At 38.8% G+C, this 18,721-nt stretch overlaps 1 protein-coding gene across 2 annotated transcripts in view; it reads right to left on the minus strand.

Annotated features, from left to right (window-relative positions):
- The window catches only part of LOC127425316 (semaphorin-4C-like), an 88,317-nt gene extending 70,724 nt beyond the window's left edge, over positions 1–17,593 (minus strand). For both annotated transcript variants that reach the window (XR_007894600.1, XM_051671161.1), the window contains exon 1: positions 17,164–17,593. The gene's annotated coding sequence lies outside the window, so the exon portion shown is untranslated. The remainder of the gene's footprint in view (positions 1–17,163) is intronic.
- Positions 17,594–18,721: the final 1,128 nt, after the last annotated feature.

Genomic DNA, 18,721 nt, shown 5'->3' on the forward strand with positions numbered 1-18,721 from the left:
CCCTGTAAACATTCTTGATATGATTGCCTATATTATAAATCTGTACTGTTTTGCATTATTTTTTTAATACCGACTAAAATGGGATTTTCAATGGCAGATGCTAATACTGATAACTCAAAATTGGGGCGACCACTGGCCAATATAATGCCCATAATTTGATTTAGGCTAAATTACATACACTTATATGCTGATAATAAAACATTCACACAATATTTAATCTAAATGTCCTCAAAATGTTTAAAAAACAGTATTTGTATTTTTTTTTTTTTTTCAAAATAAATGTGCATTATCCATTTTCAAGGCAGTTGTTAGGAAATAACATAAGGGAGAGCGAACACTTCAGTTAATCAGCCATGCTAGCACAGTTATTGGCCGGTGCCAAATTATTGGCCTCTACACCTGTGTCAAGTAAAATCATGCATCGAATGAAAAGATGAATAACTGTTTCTGAAACCTTGACACAGAAAAATAAATTGTTTGATTTGGAAAAATAATCCCTGATATTATCTGTTTCTAATTTCAGATCGTTGCTGATCTTTAGACTAAGCGCTAATATCACTGATTAATTGTGCATCCCTTAAAATAACTTCTACCACAACACAACCCACATTCCATTAATACTCCAGGAAACATGGTACGTTCAATCAATAAACATCCTCTATGATATACAATCATATACTCAAGACTGCTGCAGTTATCCAGCACTCATGTGTAAGTGATACCTGTATTTCCAGGTACAGAATAATGGAGAAAAGCACTGCAGCTCGGACATGACGGCCCTGAGCACAGATTAATCCATGACAGTAACCACACACACAATACTGCTTCGTTAATGCTGGGAGGAGAACCCCAACAATACACCACAACAATACAAGTGCACACATAGCATCACACAATGATCACAACCATGACAGTTTGAGATTCAGTCTGTAAAGGAGGGCGTACACGGTGTGATTTTCGGCTGTCGTGCGAGCTTCCGACCGATTTTTTTCTAGTCGGGAGTGATCACGTGGAAATCGTTAGTACTCGTGTGGTCGCGGCTCACATCGTGTGAGAGGAATTATGAGCGGAGCTGAGCGGCTTACGAGTTTGAATTAGTGAGGTGTGTATGTTTGAACGAGCCAATTCGGCGATCTACCTGAAGTTGACCAATCAGGAGAAGGTATTACAACTCACACGATCAATGAAAACTGAATGTTCATGAAGCTTTTACACATTTGGAGAACATGGTTGTGTTAAAACTGTGTTTTTCCCATTTTATTCACGACCACATCACTGGGAAGGATTCTACAGAAATGCCATGCTGTTCTCTGCTCTTCAAACAAATAATTTGCCATACGGGTTGCGCTAGAAAACAATCTTTATAACTCTGATGGAAAAAGTTGTAATATTTCCGTCATGGACTATTTTTATTCATCATACTTGCATTCGTTTAAGTTCTAGGGTGATATTTAGGGGGGTATAGCATCTGTTATAATTGTATATACACGATAGTGGATATGTGAGAGATATTTTTCAACTCCCCAAGCATGAGTCTGGTGAAACCAAGGATGAAAGTTCTACCTGTCAATCAACCACAGCACTAAAACAAGATTTATAAACTTTGCTACGTGCGGCTTTAAAGCGCATTTACATGGACAAGCCTTCTTCAGCATGTCTGCTATCAACATGCAAGCAGTGACATGATGAGAAGGACACAGCTTACATCTAAAGCTGAATAATGTATATATATATACAGTTGTGCTCAAAAGTTTGTATACCCTTGAATGTTTGGCCTTGTTTCAGACACACAAGGTGACACACACAGGTTTAAATGGCAATTAAAGGTTAATTTCCCACACATGTGGCTTTTTAATTTGCAATTAGTGTCTGTGTATAAATAGTCAATGAGTTTGTTAGCTCTCACGTGGATGCACTGAGCAGGCTAGATACTGAGCCATGGGGAGCAGAAAAGAACTGTCAAAAGACCTGCGTAACAAGGTAATGGAACTTTATAAAGATGGAAAAGATATAAAAAGATATCCAAAGCATTGAAAATGCCAGTCAGTACTGTTCAATCACTTATTAAGAAGTGGAAAATTCGGGGATCTCTTGATACCAAGCCAAGGTCAGGTAGACCAAGAAAGATTTCAGCCACGACTGCCAGAAGAATTGTTCAGGATACAAAGAAAAACCCACAGGTAACCTCAGGAGAAATACAGGCTGCTCTAGAAAAAGACGGTGTGGTTGTTTCAAGTCTACCTGACCTTGGCTTGGTATCAAGAGATCCCCAAATTTTCCACTTCTTAATAAATGATTGAACAGTACTGACTGGCATTTTCAAAGCTTTGGGTATCTTTTTATATCCTTTTCCATCTTTATAAAGTTCCATTACCTTGTTCCACAGGTCTTTTGACAGTTCTTTTCTGCTCCCCATGGCTCAGTATCTAGCCTGCTCAGTGCATCCACATGATAGCTAACAAACTCATTGACTATTTATACACAGACACTAATTGCAATTTAAAAAGCCACAGGTGTGGGAAATTAACCTTTAATTGCCATTTAAACCTGTGTGTGTCACCTTGTGTGTCTGTAACAAGGCCAAACATTCAAGGGTATGTAAACTTTTGATCAGGGCCATGTGCGTGATTTCTGTTATCATTATGATTTAAAAAGAAGTCAAACAACTATGTGATAATAAATGGCTTCATATGATCACTATCCTTAAATAAAAGACAGTTTTTTTGCATGATCAGTCATATTTTCAAAATCAATGCCAAAATTTCACAATTTCTGCCAGGGTATGCAAACTTTTGAGCACAACTGTATATATATATATATATATATATATATATATATATATATATATATATATGGAGTGGTGGTGGTGTAGTGGACTAAAGCACTGAACTGGTAAGCGGAAGGTTGTTGGTTTAATCCCCACAACCACCACCATTGTGTCCTTGAGCAAGGCACTTAACTCCAGGTTGCTCCAGGGGGATTGGCACTGTAAGTTGCTTTGGATAAAAGCGTATGTAAAATATATATATATATATATATATATATATATATATATATATATATATATATATATATATATATATATATATATATATATATGTTGGTGCAGCTATCCTCATGAGGACTCTCTATAGACATAATGATTTTAATACTGTACGGACTATAGATTCTATCCCCTACCCCTAAACCTAACCCTCACAAAAAACTTTCTGCATTTTTACATTTTCATAAAAACATCATTTAGTATGTTTTTTAAGTGATTTGAATTATGGGGACACTATAAATGTCCTCATAAACCACATTTATAGCATAATACCCTTGTAATTATCAGATAGTAACCTAAAAAAAAGTCCTCTTAAACCACCCAAACCTACCCCCCCCCCCCCCCACACACACACACACACAGAGTGTTTAATGGTAAGCTTGTGTTATTAATGAAATAATAACACTCTGTGAGAGAGGGGGGCAGTGTGAATTTAATCAGCACACATTCATAATAGTATCATAGGGCTGGATGTGGAGGGAGAGAGATGGAGAGGTAAACCCATGCTGTGTTGATGTATCACACTCTTTCAATGTGTCTACACTGCAAGCGGGTGGCACAGTGCGACACAACAAAACTAGAGTGCTCAAATTACAAAAAAGCAAGCATTGAGCATTGCGATGCAACAAAACCACATTGCTCACATTATAATCAACAAAGTGATCTACACTGCAAGCATGCATTGTTGATAATAAATCGTTGCGCCATTCGCACTCAGTGTAGATTGGACGTCTTAATTTCTGCCGAAATATGATACAATTGGTAACCCTAGCTGCGCCACTGCGATCCAGGTACCTGAATCGGCTCTTTAATATGCTTAAAGTTTGCATGACTATACTGCTCTTTTGGATATTTGTCCAGTTATAATGTTCTTCGACATCATTTCATAAATTGCAGCTGCCAAGATCGCTAGAAATGTACACAAACGTCTCTTTTTACAAATTTACGTTTACCGCCTCATTTTTGCGGGCGGTAATAGCGCAATGTTAACTGCACAAGGCAAATAGCACTGACTTTTGTGAATACGGTGCAATCTACAATAAGCCTCATTTGCATGCAAAAGAGGCATGTTTGCACTGAAAAGAACGACAACTACTTCATTTAAATACAATGGCACAAAGTCATACCAGCACAAATAGCACCTATATAAACTGGACTGCGAATGGTTAGCAAATAAACACAAAGTATACTTAAGTTTTCCGCATGCACTACACTTGGTGCTCCATTCACTCCCATTCAAACGCATCTGAACGCAGGAGACTGGTACAAATGTTTAAGTTTGTTGAACTCCTGCAAATTTGTATGAAGAGAAGATGTGTGACCAACAGAAGATCGTAATGTCACACACTGATCTTTTGCCTCACGTTTGAAAGTGAATAGACAGTATGTTTCAACATTCTGAATATAATACTATTTGCTATTTGTGATTTATTATTTATTAAAACCCTTGCGTGTGACATCATATCCTGGGCGTTGCGGTGTCCGAAATAATTTTGCTTGCTCAAAGTCTAGTGTGACCGTCCCTTAATGCAAATTTCGTCATCAGCAGAGTATGCGGAGACAGTCCACATGCAGCTTAGTTTTTATTGACATCATGCATCCAAAGGGGCTTGCGGTCAAAAGAGTATACTTTGAAAGACTGAGCACTCGACCGTGCACAAGATGTACCAGCATGTCGAAAAAAAGAAGTATACGCTAGCCTTAAAATGCAGGTTTTTGAGCTGAAATAATACACTCTATAGTTTGTACCCCCATGTGTTTGCCTCACAGCATGTGGGGAAAACAGAGCGAAAGGGCAAAAAGGTAACCGTGTGACCTAGTCTGTTTCTCTCACCCGTCTTTCTCCATTATCTGTCAGCCTCTTTTAAAGAGATGCTTTATTGATTTTCTCACGCATGGTGGAGCCACGGCTTACTGGGGGGGTTCTCTCTCTCTCTCTCTCTTTCGCTCTCTTTTTCTCACCATCTATTTCGCAGTGGTGCTACACAATTATAATAAAAGAGTTTTTCTCTCTCTGGCTGCCATTTTTTGGAGAAGGAACTTTGCTTAATAGGCGCAAAAATTAAGCTTCTAGACAAACTGTTCCATGTGTGCTGGAGAGGTGAAAGAGAGAGAGAAAGAGATAGAGAGAGAGTGGAACAGAGGAAAAGAGAGAAAGAGCAGGCAGCATGTGGAAAGGGTCTATTACAAACACACAGGAGCACTCGGCACGAGAACCGAGGGGAAAAAAGACTCACTGGAGGGAGACTCAAAGAGATGGAGAGGGGAACAGAAAGAGAGGGAGTGACTGTGAAGATTGATGCTGTATTTGCCGTCTGCTGCTTTGCTGTTATCTCGTTTTTTCAGGTCCAGTAGTTAAGGGTGCTTCCATGCTTTGCTTCTCTATCCTCCAACCTCCCTCTCTCCCTTTCTCTCTTATTATCTTGCCACTTCTAGACAAAACACCTTATACTGTCTCTTAATGTTTTTATTTGTGCCAGACCTGCTCTCTGCTGCTTAATTTTTTACATTTTTAAATGTAATTTTCTTTGTAAAGTTCTACATTTTATTTACCACTTTTCTCGGATTTTTACATCTATATTGTTCAGATATATGTTTATGTTCTACTTTATATTGAATTAAGTTATATGTAATATGTTCCATCATTGTCTGTCACTGATGAACATTGTCTATAATACCTGGAGAGAGCTAACCATTAGCTTTCCAATTCATCTCAATGGCAGTTGCTTGGCTGGTGCATCAAGCCCTGGAAGTACGCAATCTGCATGCTGCCTTCTTTGCTTATTGGCAGACAGTTCTGGGCACAGTTTTTTAAGCCAATCAACTGAGCAGTAAATAACATGTTACTGGTCACATTTGAGCCACAGGTAAATGACGTCCTGACAATGGGGAGTGGCTGATGATACCACAAATAATGTGCACAGTATCTTGAACTGTGACATACTGTATAAAATGATAAAAGAAATACACTCACTGAGAACTTTATTAGGAACACTATTGTCCTAATAAAGTGCCCGATGTGGTCTTCTGCTATTGTAGCTCACCTGCCTCAAGGTTCGACATGTTGAGCATTTTGAGATGCTATTCTGCTCACTAGAATTGTAAAGAGTGGTTATCTGAGTTACCGTAACATTTCTGTTAGCTCAAACCAGTCTAGCCATTCTCCGTTGACCTCTCTCATCAACAAGGCATTTCCATCCGTAGAACTGCCACTCACTGGATGTTTTTGGTTTTTGGAACCATTATGAGTATACTCTAGAGACTGTTGTGCATTAAAATCCAAGGATATCAGCAGTTACAGAAATACTCAAACCAGCCTGTCTGGCACAAACAATCATGCCACGATCAAAATCACTGAGATCAGTTTTTTTCCCCATCCTGTTGGTTGATGTGAACATTAACTGAAGCTCCTGACCCGTATCTGCGTTCCCTCTAAATATGTTGCGTACCCTCACTTTAAGTTTTGTGTTCCCTTGCAATTAATTTGGGTTCCCTAGCAATAGCTACCATGCCTTATGATAATCAACCTTTTTTTTTTTTTACTACAGTAACCATAGTTTGACTTTGGCATGTATAGTAAAAAATTAAACTAACCACAACATTTTTCATGGTTTTACAACAGCTAAAACCATAGTAATAGTACAGGAAAGCCAAAACTATGGTAATAAAAATCATTAAAAAAACAAATAGTTACTAAAGTTTTGCTATAGTAACAGCATAGTTAATGGTTTGTGGTACAAGTACCATGGTTTTTATTAATAATTGCGAAAGAAACTATTTTAGAAAATAAATTAGCTCCCTGTCCTTTAACGGGCTCCATAACAAACCCCATCAATAAAGAAACATGCTTTTTGCCCCACATTATGCTTTCCAGCAGGGGCTAACTGCCCATGTTAACCACCCAAATCTTGACCCCCTGGTTTCAATGTCTATTCCTTTTCTACTCTCTTTATTTTTAGCTATTTTTTTCTCTTTAGTTCTCTACTCTCAATGCTGTCTCCATTTGCACTAGTATCTCACTATCTCTCTCTGAGTGACAGAGCTGGTGTGGCGGTGTGTGAGAGGAGCAGTAGGAGGTGTGCATTATGTAGCGATCCAGGGTTAAAGGTCATCCTGCAGAATGGGGGAGGGTGATGGGCTTAGCTCTCGCACGCACTCTTTTTTTCAGGGGCTAATGCTCCAACAACTTGGCTATTGTTACTTCATCCTGTGGGTCCTGCACATCTGGGGGATCGACTCTGACAGCTCCCTGAAAGCCCCAGGAATGGGCAGAGTAACCCTCCTTACACCAGGAGGCAGCGATCTCGGGGTGGTCCGGGCCTGTGAGGAGAAGTGTGTGGAGGTTTCTGTGGACTGATTTCCCAAGGGAGGAGGATGGCAAGGGAAGGGGCCAAGCCCAGCTGTGGAGCTTTTTCTCTGGCTGTGTTTCTGGCCCTGTGGCAAAACACAACCACATTTATTGTGTGCTGTTTCTTACAATGTGTGTGTGTTGGTGAATGCAAGTGTGCATGAATGTGTACTGCTGTTTCCTGCTGCTAATGGTTCAGTCTTCAAATCACACGGGAAGGCATTATGTTAAAGGGTAAAACTATAGCAAATTGAACTTTATTGTTACATTTTCTGAAGATAATGTGAGATGTGCTTGCCTGTGCAAAATTTGCCACTTTGATGGTACTGTAGGGTGTTCTGAGTGGTTTTTAATGTTTTGCTTTGTGGTTTCTCTGGATGCTAGGATGTCCCCCAAGGCTTGGGTCCATTCTTTAATGTAAGCCTATGGAATTTTTCACCGGTTTTATTGTCCATCAGCTGAAAATCAAAAACCAAATGCTTCGAAAAGTAATAGTACACCTCTACACAACAAACCACATTATTTGAGGTATCTTTCATTCAGCACAAATGGTAAGGAACAAGTAATATGGAAATTATTTGTTTAAAATCTCAAATTCTCGCCTTAGAAAGCAAGGGGGAAAATTGAACACCCCCCAGCTGCTTATCTGCACAGATGGATGGAAAAACATTGCAACATCATATTATGGCAGTAGCGGTTCTAGCTTGTATGGCGCCCCTTCAGCACCCCGCCCCCTCCCCCGCTGGGTGGTGCTGAAGGGGTGGTGGTGGATTTCAGGGCACCCACTTTTTTGCGTGGGCGCCTCTTGCCGCCTGCCCATGTCGCCCATGCCTAAATCCGCCCCTGCATTATGGCATGAAATAAAATCAGCACCAAATGTACCCTGCAATACAGCTGAGATTGCACCATTCAAAGCAGTCATGTGTAACAACACACTTAGGCAAATACAATTTCCAGAGCCATTTTAGAAAAGGGAGGAAATCACCCACTAATTCTGGGCAAAGAGGGGTATGAAGCACCCAAACCAGATGTAAGATAAGTAAACTACCTGAGCCTGAGATGCATTAGGGCAAACATCTGTTAGAAACTTGTGAGAAGAAGGAAAAGAGAAAAGAGAAGAGCAGCAACAAAGGAGAAAATCTGCACTTGTTCAAAGCAAAAGCACAGACATGTGATTGCTCTTCTAAACAATGTTTCTCTAAACAAAACTTTCAAAAGGACATTTAGAAAACCACTTGCACAAAAGGAAATTTTTGACCAGCCGTTTTTAATGTAGTTCAGCTCCTACCTGTGGCTGCCAAGCTTCAAATGGATAAAACACAAAAATCTGACCCTAATTCTGAAGACAGACGTCATAAAGATCAACTGAAGAAAAAGACATCCATTTGAACATGGGTGCAGTCATGTGATGGTCTCATACATAAACAACAAATGCACAGCTTGAAAAAATCAGTACATGGCCCTGCAGGGAAGAACACTAAAATAGCAGATGGTCGATACTGGTCATTTGCTAGCAAACAAGAAGGCCTACGCTCTTCACCTTTCCCCTCTGCGTGGCCGTCCATATGCAGCTCATAAAAGAAGCACTGCTCCATGTGCAAAACTGGCCCGATGAGTCCATCTCATGACCAGCAGAATGAGCCCCAAGTTGGAAGAAGCAAAAACAGGAGAATAAGGATAAGGAATGCTACCAAAGACTGCTTCAGATGCCATCTAATACAAGATGATGATTTCATTAAGGCTCAAGAGTAAGGATTTATTTCTGCTGGCCCAGTCAGGCCACTAGTTCAGATTTTTACTTGCCCTGCCAATATTTTTAATGGCCCCACCACAAAAAATCCATTTAAAAGTTTTTATTTTTATGGGAATTATACAGCTGTAGGTTTATTCCATGTCAAATCAACCAATTGTATTGTATTTTTTGTCTCTTGAAAATTAAGATTTTGTTTATGTGTATAAACAAAGGTACATTTCTAGTTTCAACATTATTTGTACTTCAGACCTTTGTTCTGTTGGACAAGACAAACTAGCTTCATAACATGTGACCCACATTTGGTTTTCGACCATTGAAAATAGGTAACATTTAACAATATTCACATTTGGAGACACATTGAAAGCCTGAATTTCTGGGATTTAACCATATAGGACCTTAAAAATTAATATACAAAAAGGAAAGTTTGTTCTGAACCAAAATCAAAAGGGATATTTATATACCTCTAATACTTCTAGTTATAGGCACTCCAACTTTAGAATATATATATATATAAAACCCCAATTCCAAAAAAGTTGGGAAAGTAAGCAAAATGACAATAAAAACAAAAAGGAGTGATTTATAAATTATATTCACCCTTTGCTATATTGAAGGGACTACAACTACACATTATATGATGATTTACCTTGTGAATTTCAATGTTTTTTTTTTATGTACAGTAATTTCAAATCAGATGATTACAACACACTCCAAAAAAGTAGAGACAGTCAAGTGTTTACCACTGTGAAACATCACCATTTCTTCTAATAACACTTATTAAGCATTTAGGCACTGAAGACACAAGTTGTTAAGTTACTTGTTAAGTTTAGAAAATTGAATTTCCCCCCATTCATCCATTATGTAGCTCTTCAGCTGCACAATTGTACAGAGTCTTCGTTGCCGTATTGTGCGCTTCATAATGTATCACACATTCTCAATTGGAGACGGTCAGGACTTCAAGCAGGCCAATCTAGCAGCCACGCTCTCTGCTTACACAGCCATGCACTTGAAATCTGGGCAGTATGTGGTTTGAAGTTGTCCTGCTGAACGTTCCGTGACGTCCCTGGAAAAGACGGCACTGGATGGCAGTACATGTTGCTCCAAAATGTGTACATATTTGTCTGCATTAATGGTGCCCTCACAGATGTGCGAGTTACCCATGCCATGGGCACTGACACACCCCTGGCCCATACAGACACTGGCTTTTGGACCTGTTGCTGATAACAGCTTGGATGATCCTTTTCCTCTTTGGCCCGGAGAACACGATGGCTGTGTTTTTCAAAACTTTTTTAAATGTGGACTCATTGGACCAAAAAACACGGTTCCACTGTTCTAATTTCAATCTAAGATGAGAACGAGCCCAGAGAAGTCAACAGTGCTTCTGGACAGTGTTGATGTATGGCTTCTCCTTTACATAGTAAAGTCTTAACTTGCATCTATGGATGCAGTGGCGAATGGTGTTCACTAACAAAGGTTTACTAAAGTAATTCCAAGCCCATGTTCATGATATCCATTACAGATGAATAATGTTTTTTAAGACAGTGACGTCTGAGGGATCAGGGCATTCAGAAGTGGTTTTCGTCTTGCCCTTTATGCACTGAGACTGGATCAGATTCCTTGCATCTTTTAACTATATTGTGCACTGTAGAGGGTGAAATGCCCAAAATCCTTCCAATTTGTCTTTGGGGAACATTGTTCTCAAAGTGCTGGATTATAGGCTGAAGCATTTGTTGGCAAATTGACAAGTCTCGAATGATCCTTGCTCTTGAAGGACTAGACTGTTTTTGGAGGCTCCTTATGTATTATGACACAATTGCCTCACCTGTTTAACATCTCCTGTTTCACATTGCCATGTTATTTTAACTTGTTAAATTGTTATTAGTCTTAAATGCCCGTCTCAACTTTTTTGGAGCATGTTGCAATCATCTGATTATAAATTACTGTATATAAAAATAAAAAAAATGAAAAAAAAAAAAAAAAATGAAATTCACAATATAATTCAATCATATAATGTTTAGTTGTAGTGCTTTCAAAATAACAAAGGGTGAATATAATTTACACATCACCCCTTTTTGTTTTTATTAGCATTTTTCATACAGTCCCAACTTTTTTGGAATTGGGGTTGTATATATGACATGGAAAGACCCTATAATGTAACTAAAAAGCTTAAAAAAAACTCATAAATGTGCTTTTTTTCCCTGGAAAACTGCAGTTTTTTTTTATTTTTATTTTTGATCCCAATTTTGAATGCCCAATTCCCACTACTTAGTATGTCCTCATGGTGGCGCGGTTACTCACCTCAATCCGGGTAGTGGAGGACAAGTCTCAGTTGCCTCCGCTTCTGCAGTTGCCATGCATCTTATCATGTGGCTCATTTTGCATGACACCGCGGAGACTCCCAGCATGTGGAGGCTCATGCTACTCTCCGTGATCCACATACAACTTACCACGCGCCCCATTGAGAGCGAGAACCACTAATCGCACAACGAGGAGGTTACCCCATGTGACTCTACCCTCCCTCGCAACCTGGCCAATTTGGTTGCTTAAGAGACCTGGCTGGAGTCACTCAGGACACCCTGGATTTGAACTCGCGACTCCAGGGGTGGTAGTCAGCTTCAATACTCGCTGAGATACCCAGGCCCCAACACCGCAGTTTTTTATATACGTATATATTTTTTGCATTTTCAACTTGTTCTAACGGATGTTTTGACTTGTTCAAAACTTTTACAAATCATTCTTGCCATTTCGACAAACACCTAATCTACAGTAGGTTAGCTTAGCTAGACAACATTAGTGACAAACAAGCACTGAAAATGCAACACTGAACTGATAGGGCAAGTGACAGTTCCGTCAGCTAGCCCCAAACTGTCTCACAATGGCAATCTGGCCATATTGAGTTATGGGTTGCTGGGTTGCTGGGTTGCTGGGTTGATTGAGTTATAGATGCTGGGTTGATGAGGTGCATTGTATACAATTTAAATGTTTCAGCTATGGGAACTTAATTTGTGCATGTTTGTGTAAATCGGCAACAGTCAAGCCTGTCTCACTTTCACAGCTCTGTGCGGATGTGTTTCTCCACCTCTGGCCCACAGCTGCGCACACACATGGACCAACACACACACACTGCATCGCATCATTTCAGCATGTGTAAACACACTGGGGGATGGTGGAAAAAAGCAGTACCCTTAGCTTCAATGCACACAAGATGCCTTCCACACACACTTATCCCCTATATTTGCAGTGCTGCCCTTAAAGCTCTCTTCCCCATCCACTTATCTAAAACATCACCCATGTCCATCTACGAACCCCTGCTGTTTTCACTCAGCCATCTCACCAGATGAGCCATCCGCCTGTGTCCACTTCAGACCATGGGCTCGGCCTGACCGTGTGACCTCTCTCCACTTTTATACATCTCTCTTGAGACCCCACACTCCTGGAACACCATTCGGCTCATTACAAATACAGGTGAAAGCAGGGAAATGGAGAGACTAACTAGAGGCAGAGAGGAAATGGCAAATAGCAGCGCACACTAATAGAAAATAATGAGGGTTCTAGTTAAAGGGGTAGCCGTCAATACGCACGACAACAAAATACATCAACTCCCATCAAAGAGAGGACAAATAACCCTTGTATGGCTTGAATAGAGAACACACAATAAGTCAGAGGATGTGGAAGGTGTTACGTAGGCCAGTCGTGATTATTAAATAATTGTCTGATCGTGGTTATTTGATCTTATCGCAGTTATTAGCGACAACCGCATTATTGGGCATTCAACTTCCAATCACATTTTAATGCACAAATAAGGGAATTTTAAGCGAATATACTGTATAAATGCCATGAATGGTACGTCTGTGTGTCATTCAGCTGAACTCAGAGTCCGAGGGTCACTGAGCTGCACCGCGGACATCAACCAGCTCCTGTCCGGAAAAGCGTGTGAACTACCGCGTTGATAGTGAACGCAAAGCGCTCCGGTTTCACTTTAAATGATCGTGAAATGGCAAATGTTCCTGGTTCATACATGCTGTGTTAATGACATGCAGTGACAAAGAGGAGGAGACGCACGCTTACTCTATTTCTGTGGAGTGATAAAAAGATTAAATGAAATCTCAAAGGTTTGGCTTCATGACAAATAAGGGCTTGTGGGTTTAACCAGAGCATTAAAATAACATGTGAAAGAAAATAAATTAGGTAATACATTTGTTACTATTGCATAATATAATAAAAATATAATATCAATATAATAAAATAATATAAAACATATATTTTATTTTTTATTTAAAAAAATTATAAAATATATGAGTTCAAAAAATAAGTGTAAATGTCAAATTGACCAAAACTAAAGTTGACCAAAAATAGAGGGACTTATTTTAAGTATTTAGAAATATTTTGATATTTAAAACATAATTTTTCATGTCATTCATAAGTTTTTAAAGCCTTCATAGTAAAATCATAGTTTATTCCTGTTTTATTATTTGATTAATATATTTGAAATTAAATATGTAAAAATGACTTCTTACGGTGTATGAAGCACACATACAGAAAAAAAGCACACCTTAAAAATATGACAATTTATATGACAATTAATCATTGTCATAATCGCAATTATTTGTTTGACAATTAATCGTCAGCCAAATTTCTAAATCGTGACAGCCCTAGTGTTACGAAAAGCAAAGCATTGCGGCTGCCAATTGATTTCCATTCATTCGAGTAGAAGCGGTTCAGGGACACGCCATGTTGGTTAGCTGTGTGTTAATTTTGTGACCGTGGGCAACATATCCATGCAAAAAATTACAAGATGCTGATCATAACAAGACCCAAGGCCAGAACATTTGCTTTGTGATGTCAGGGATGTAATCCAATAATTCATTCATGTGATATGGGTTCCTCCAGGGGCAGATAGTGAGTGCTCTAGTCCTCAGAACTTAGAAAAGAGGCTTGTGAAGTCCATGCAGGTAAGTGCAATCACATGTTGTTGACATTATACTGCATTTGTGATGCACTTGATCAATGAATTGTGACGTGTGTAATGATACTCCAGCAGATATGTATGGTTTATTCTTGGCACTGGACTTCACCGTTTAGGAATCTACAAAACTCGTCTTTATGGTTAGTTTATTAAAAAGGTTCTGATCTTCGTCAGACAGTTATATAAGCTCAAGAGTTGCCCTTAAAGGGACAGTTCACCCCAAAATTAAAATGCTGTCATAATTAAGTTACTTGAAAATAGTAATCCAAAATAAATAACTAATTATTTCTCTAAAATCTGTAATCTGATTACAATAATTTAAAATGTAATGCACTACACTACTCTTTTTGACTAAAAAGTAATTATATTACAATAACTAAGTATTTTGTAATTGGATTACAACCAACACTGGTTATTTCAAACCCATATGACTTTCTTTATATTCCATATCGGATCGTGCCTGGTCAACTGCCTTGCCTTTCAAAGTATACTCTTTTGAGTGTGTGCAAATACCAAACGCATTCGATGCATACGCACTATGATTGCTTCGTAATACTCTTTTTGTACAGTCAACGACAGGCCAGATTTTCTTTTTTGGATAAACTATCCCTTTAATTCTGAATAAACACACTGTAAAAAGTGAACATGCATGTGTAAAGAGCTATTTTTACCCTTCTGACCCTTAAAAATGACTTTTGTTAGTGTAATCCAATGTAGCCAGGTTTATTTAGCAATGTTAAATAATTTCTTTGACCTGAATAAAACCAGGTAATTAAGAGGTTACCACATAAAGTACATTTTTAGCTCACAGACCTCTCTTTGAAACATCTGACATCAAAGTCTAGATTTTAGGAGCTGGTACTGAACATTTAGTATTCTAGATTGCACATTGGGCACTTGGTCTGAATTCCAGTTATCTTCCCTGTCCTATTGAATCCATTCTTTCAATGTACTAAAACGAAAAACCTTTCATGGGAATGTGGGTATTTGTGTGTTTCAGTATTAGGTACTATTTGGCTACTGAAGGATGTTAGCCCATTGTGACACAACAATAAGTAGATCTTCTCTCCAGGAACTCAATTTGACTCTCAAAGGTTTTGAGGAACATCTGGGCTGAAGGGGTGACAGTATGTGGGCTTCCAGCAAGCTATTTGCTGCCAATTGCATTTAATGCTGGAACACTGTCCAAAGCTGGTTGGAAACAAACATGAATGGAGCTCAATTATGCAGTTACAGCTCTGCTCGCCCTCCACTTTTCATTAACAGACAATGACGAGAGCGAATGACGGCCACATGTCACAATAATAAAGAGCATTGTTTGAGGCTTCCAGTCTCTTCCACGCTAACAGAAACTGTATGAATCACTGTTATAATGGACAATCGATTGTTCTTGGATACCATGATAGACTGTGCACACCTCACCAATCTATTGTGTGATATCACACACCCAGTCAAATCAGCTTCGCTCAATTTAAAGTCATTATAATTACTACACCCTATCCAATGCATAATCCTTTTGGCATAAATAGATTTTAATTAACACATTATTTGGCCCATATACGAACTTCACAATCGATTTTAAAGGGATAGTGCAATCTAAAATGAACATTCTGTAATTATTTACTCACCCTCATGTAGTTCCAGATCTAGTTGACTTTCTTTATTCTGTAGAACGCAAATGGAAATGTTAGAAAGAATAACAGCCTCAGTCACCATTCACTTTAATTGTGCGGAAAAAAAAAGATAGAATGAAAGTGAATGGTGACTGAGACTGTCATTCTTTCTAACATTTCCTTTTGTGTTCCACAGAGGAAAGAAAGTCACACACTGTTTGGTACGACATGAGGGTGAGTAAATGATGACAGAAACGATAATTTTGGGGTGAACTATACCTTTGGTATATGTGAGAATGTTTCAGAAATGTGGCCCCCAATAGTGTAGCAAAACCATCACACATACTTCACCTTAAAACCCCGTATGTTAACCATTTCTTCGCCTGAGTGAGCAGTCAGCTTATGAAAACACCAGTGTCCATTCTCTGAGTGTTCGGTCACGCCGTAATTATAGTAATCTCCCGTGTTCCGTATGCAGTCCACATTTATTTCATTCCAGGCAAGTAGTCACAGAAAGACAAAAAAAAAAAAAAAAAAAAAACCTGACAAAGCATGATTTTGTGATTTCGAACATCACTTTTGCACATAAAATTCAGAGAATGTGTTTCTCTTTTACTGTTGGTGTCATTAAATAATGGTAAACAGGTTGCATTGAACGTTTGGGTCAGAACGGAGAGCTTTTAATGCGCTGTTCACGTGGCAGGAGTGAAAATGTCACACTACGAAAAAAGTGCTGACTTTGTGCTTAAAATACATAAGAGCTTATCATCACACAAAATAAACACGAGTTTATTCCACCATTCCAACACGATACATAGGCTACAGATTTAAACGTGTTAGGGGCCGTTCACACCAAACACGTCATTGCGTCTAAACAAGCTAGTCCGAGCGCAACTTTCTAACTTGACATGGCGTTTAAAAACGCTGCGCTTCTGCGCGAGACGCGGCGCAACGGTCAAAGACGTGTGTTTAGCGCGTGTCTATGAAGGAAAACAATAGAAATCAGCGCTGACGGATTATTATTATTATTATTATTATTATTATTATTATTATTATTACATTTTTTTGCACGGTGAGCAGAGAGCAGAGATTCGTGTTATTTAAACCGCACTGCGTTTTTTTTTTTTAGCTACTTATCCTCGCTAAATTGAAACAAGCTGCCTCTGGGAAGAAATCTGAATTGATGGGAATCTTCTTCAGTTTGCGTTTTAAACTTTAACAGTTCAAGGCAACAGTTGGAGCTCCGCCGACTGCCAGACTGACTTAGTAATGATGGTATCAAATATCCTCTCCTCTCCCATCGCTTTCACAACAAACAGCATTTTTAAAAACACAACATTCGTTCCATGGCATTGTGACGTCCATTTAAAATGGAACGGAATGTTGCGATAATAGAACGTTGCAAAAATGTAGCTGTATTTATATTGGAGGCGGCAAACTTACCTTTGGTGAGTCAGTGCGTAACACACACGGGCTGTCAGCGCGTCCAAAACGCATGAAAACACAGCGCGTCGTCTTATAACGGCATCATTTCGAAACGTGAACAAGAAATCCCAAAATTTCTCAAAGAAAGACTCTCAGTTCCCTTTGTTTTCACCCATGCTTTTTTTCTTTGACGGCTGGAAGAGCGAGCGATACGATGGTCGGTGTCGGTTTACGCAGCGGAACTCTCTTTGTACACTCCCTTTGTAGTAGTTCTTAAGAGGGAGGGTGCATTAAACCAGTCCCGATCCACTTCTTCAAAGCGGTTCCTCTCCGTTTCACCAACTCGAACCAGCCGCCCTTGTTAAAGTGAAGCCCTCTGATTCATCTGCCAGACACAAATGTAGCTCTAGCGTAAAGGAAGCACAGCTCCAGTATACGCCACACACATATACTGCATTGGAGGATATACTTCCTCCTGATGGGTATCGGTAAGCGATGAGGCGGACCGGTGGCTCACAAAAGCAGTACAAACAGGTCTCCGCCCCAACCTCCCCTGTCCTGTACCAGGAACGAGGAGAACAGAATATCATCATTCATTCAGATGGAAGTAGAATATTTGTTATTGTCTCAAGTGCTTGTTTGCTATAATGTACTACATTATAGTATGACTTTTTGGGTAATATTTTACATTACAGTATCCATGTCACATAATGTATATTACATGTAAATGTAAGTAATTACATAGGAAACAATATTAATGTGCAGTTACAAACAGCGGCAACAAATAATATGAACTGCATATACTGTAACATAAGCACTGTATAGGCTGACCCCTTTTTAATTAGACAGACAGACAGACAGATAGACAGACAGACAGATAGATAGATAGATAGATAGATGGATAGAATACCACATTTTAATATCAGATATGCTTTGGGATGTGATTGAAAGATTACAGTGGGCCTGAAGCAGCAGGAAGCCAAACAACAACCCTCAGATAATCCCGTATATTCTCATTTTAGTGGATTCAAATGGATTACGACCGGTCTCTGCATTCTCACACTTGAATGAATCTGTCTGTCTGAACCTCAGCTTAAAACACTGTACTGTACTATGTAATATACAGTATACTGTATTTGGAGATAAGCATATTGTCTTTCCCATTCCAAAGAAATGAATTCACAATCTTTACAAATTAACCTACAGTACATTGCAAGATTGAAAAAATCACAAAGAAATAAATATGTCAGACAGAAATCCTGAATGTTTTCTTTTTTTATATTTTAAATTCAAACAATAATATAGAAGTTTGGTATATGTATCCTTTTGTGTTGTCTCATATCTAGAAATGTCTCTGTAATAATTTTTGTTCACTGTTGCAGCTGAAAAAGCACATAACCTATTAAACATTTGGTAACACTTTACCACAAGTTCCATTTGTTAACATTGGTTAACAACATTAGTTAACATGAACTAACAATGAATAATACTTTTACAGCATTTATCAATTTTTGTTCATGTTAATTTCAACATATAGTAACACATCATTGAAATCAAAAGTTGCATATGTTAGTTA

The sequence above is a fragment of the Myxocyprinus asiaticus genome, chromosome 3, assembly GCF_019703515.2.
Source record: "Myxocyprinus asiaticus isolate MX2 ecotype Aquarium Trade chromosome 3, UBuf_Myxa_2, whole genome shotgun sequence".
NCBI classification, from domain to species: Eukaryota; Metazoa; Chordata; class Actinopteri; order Cypriniformes; family Catostomidae; genus Myxocyprinus; species Myxocyprinus asiaticus.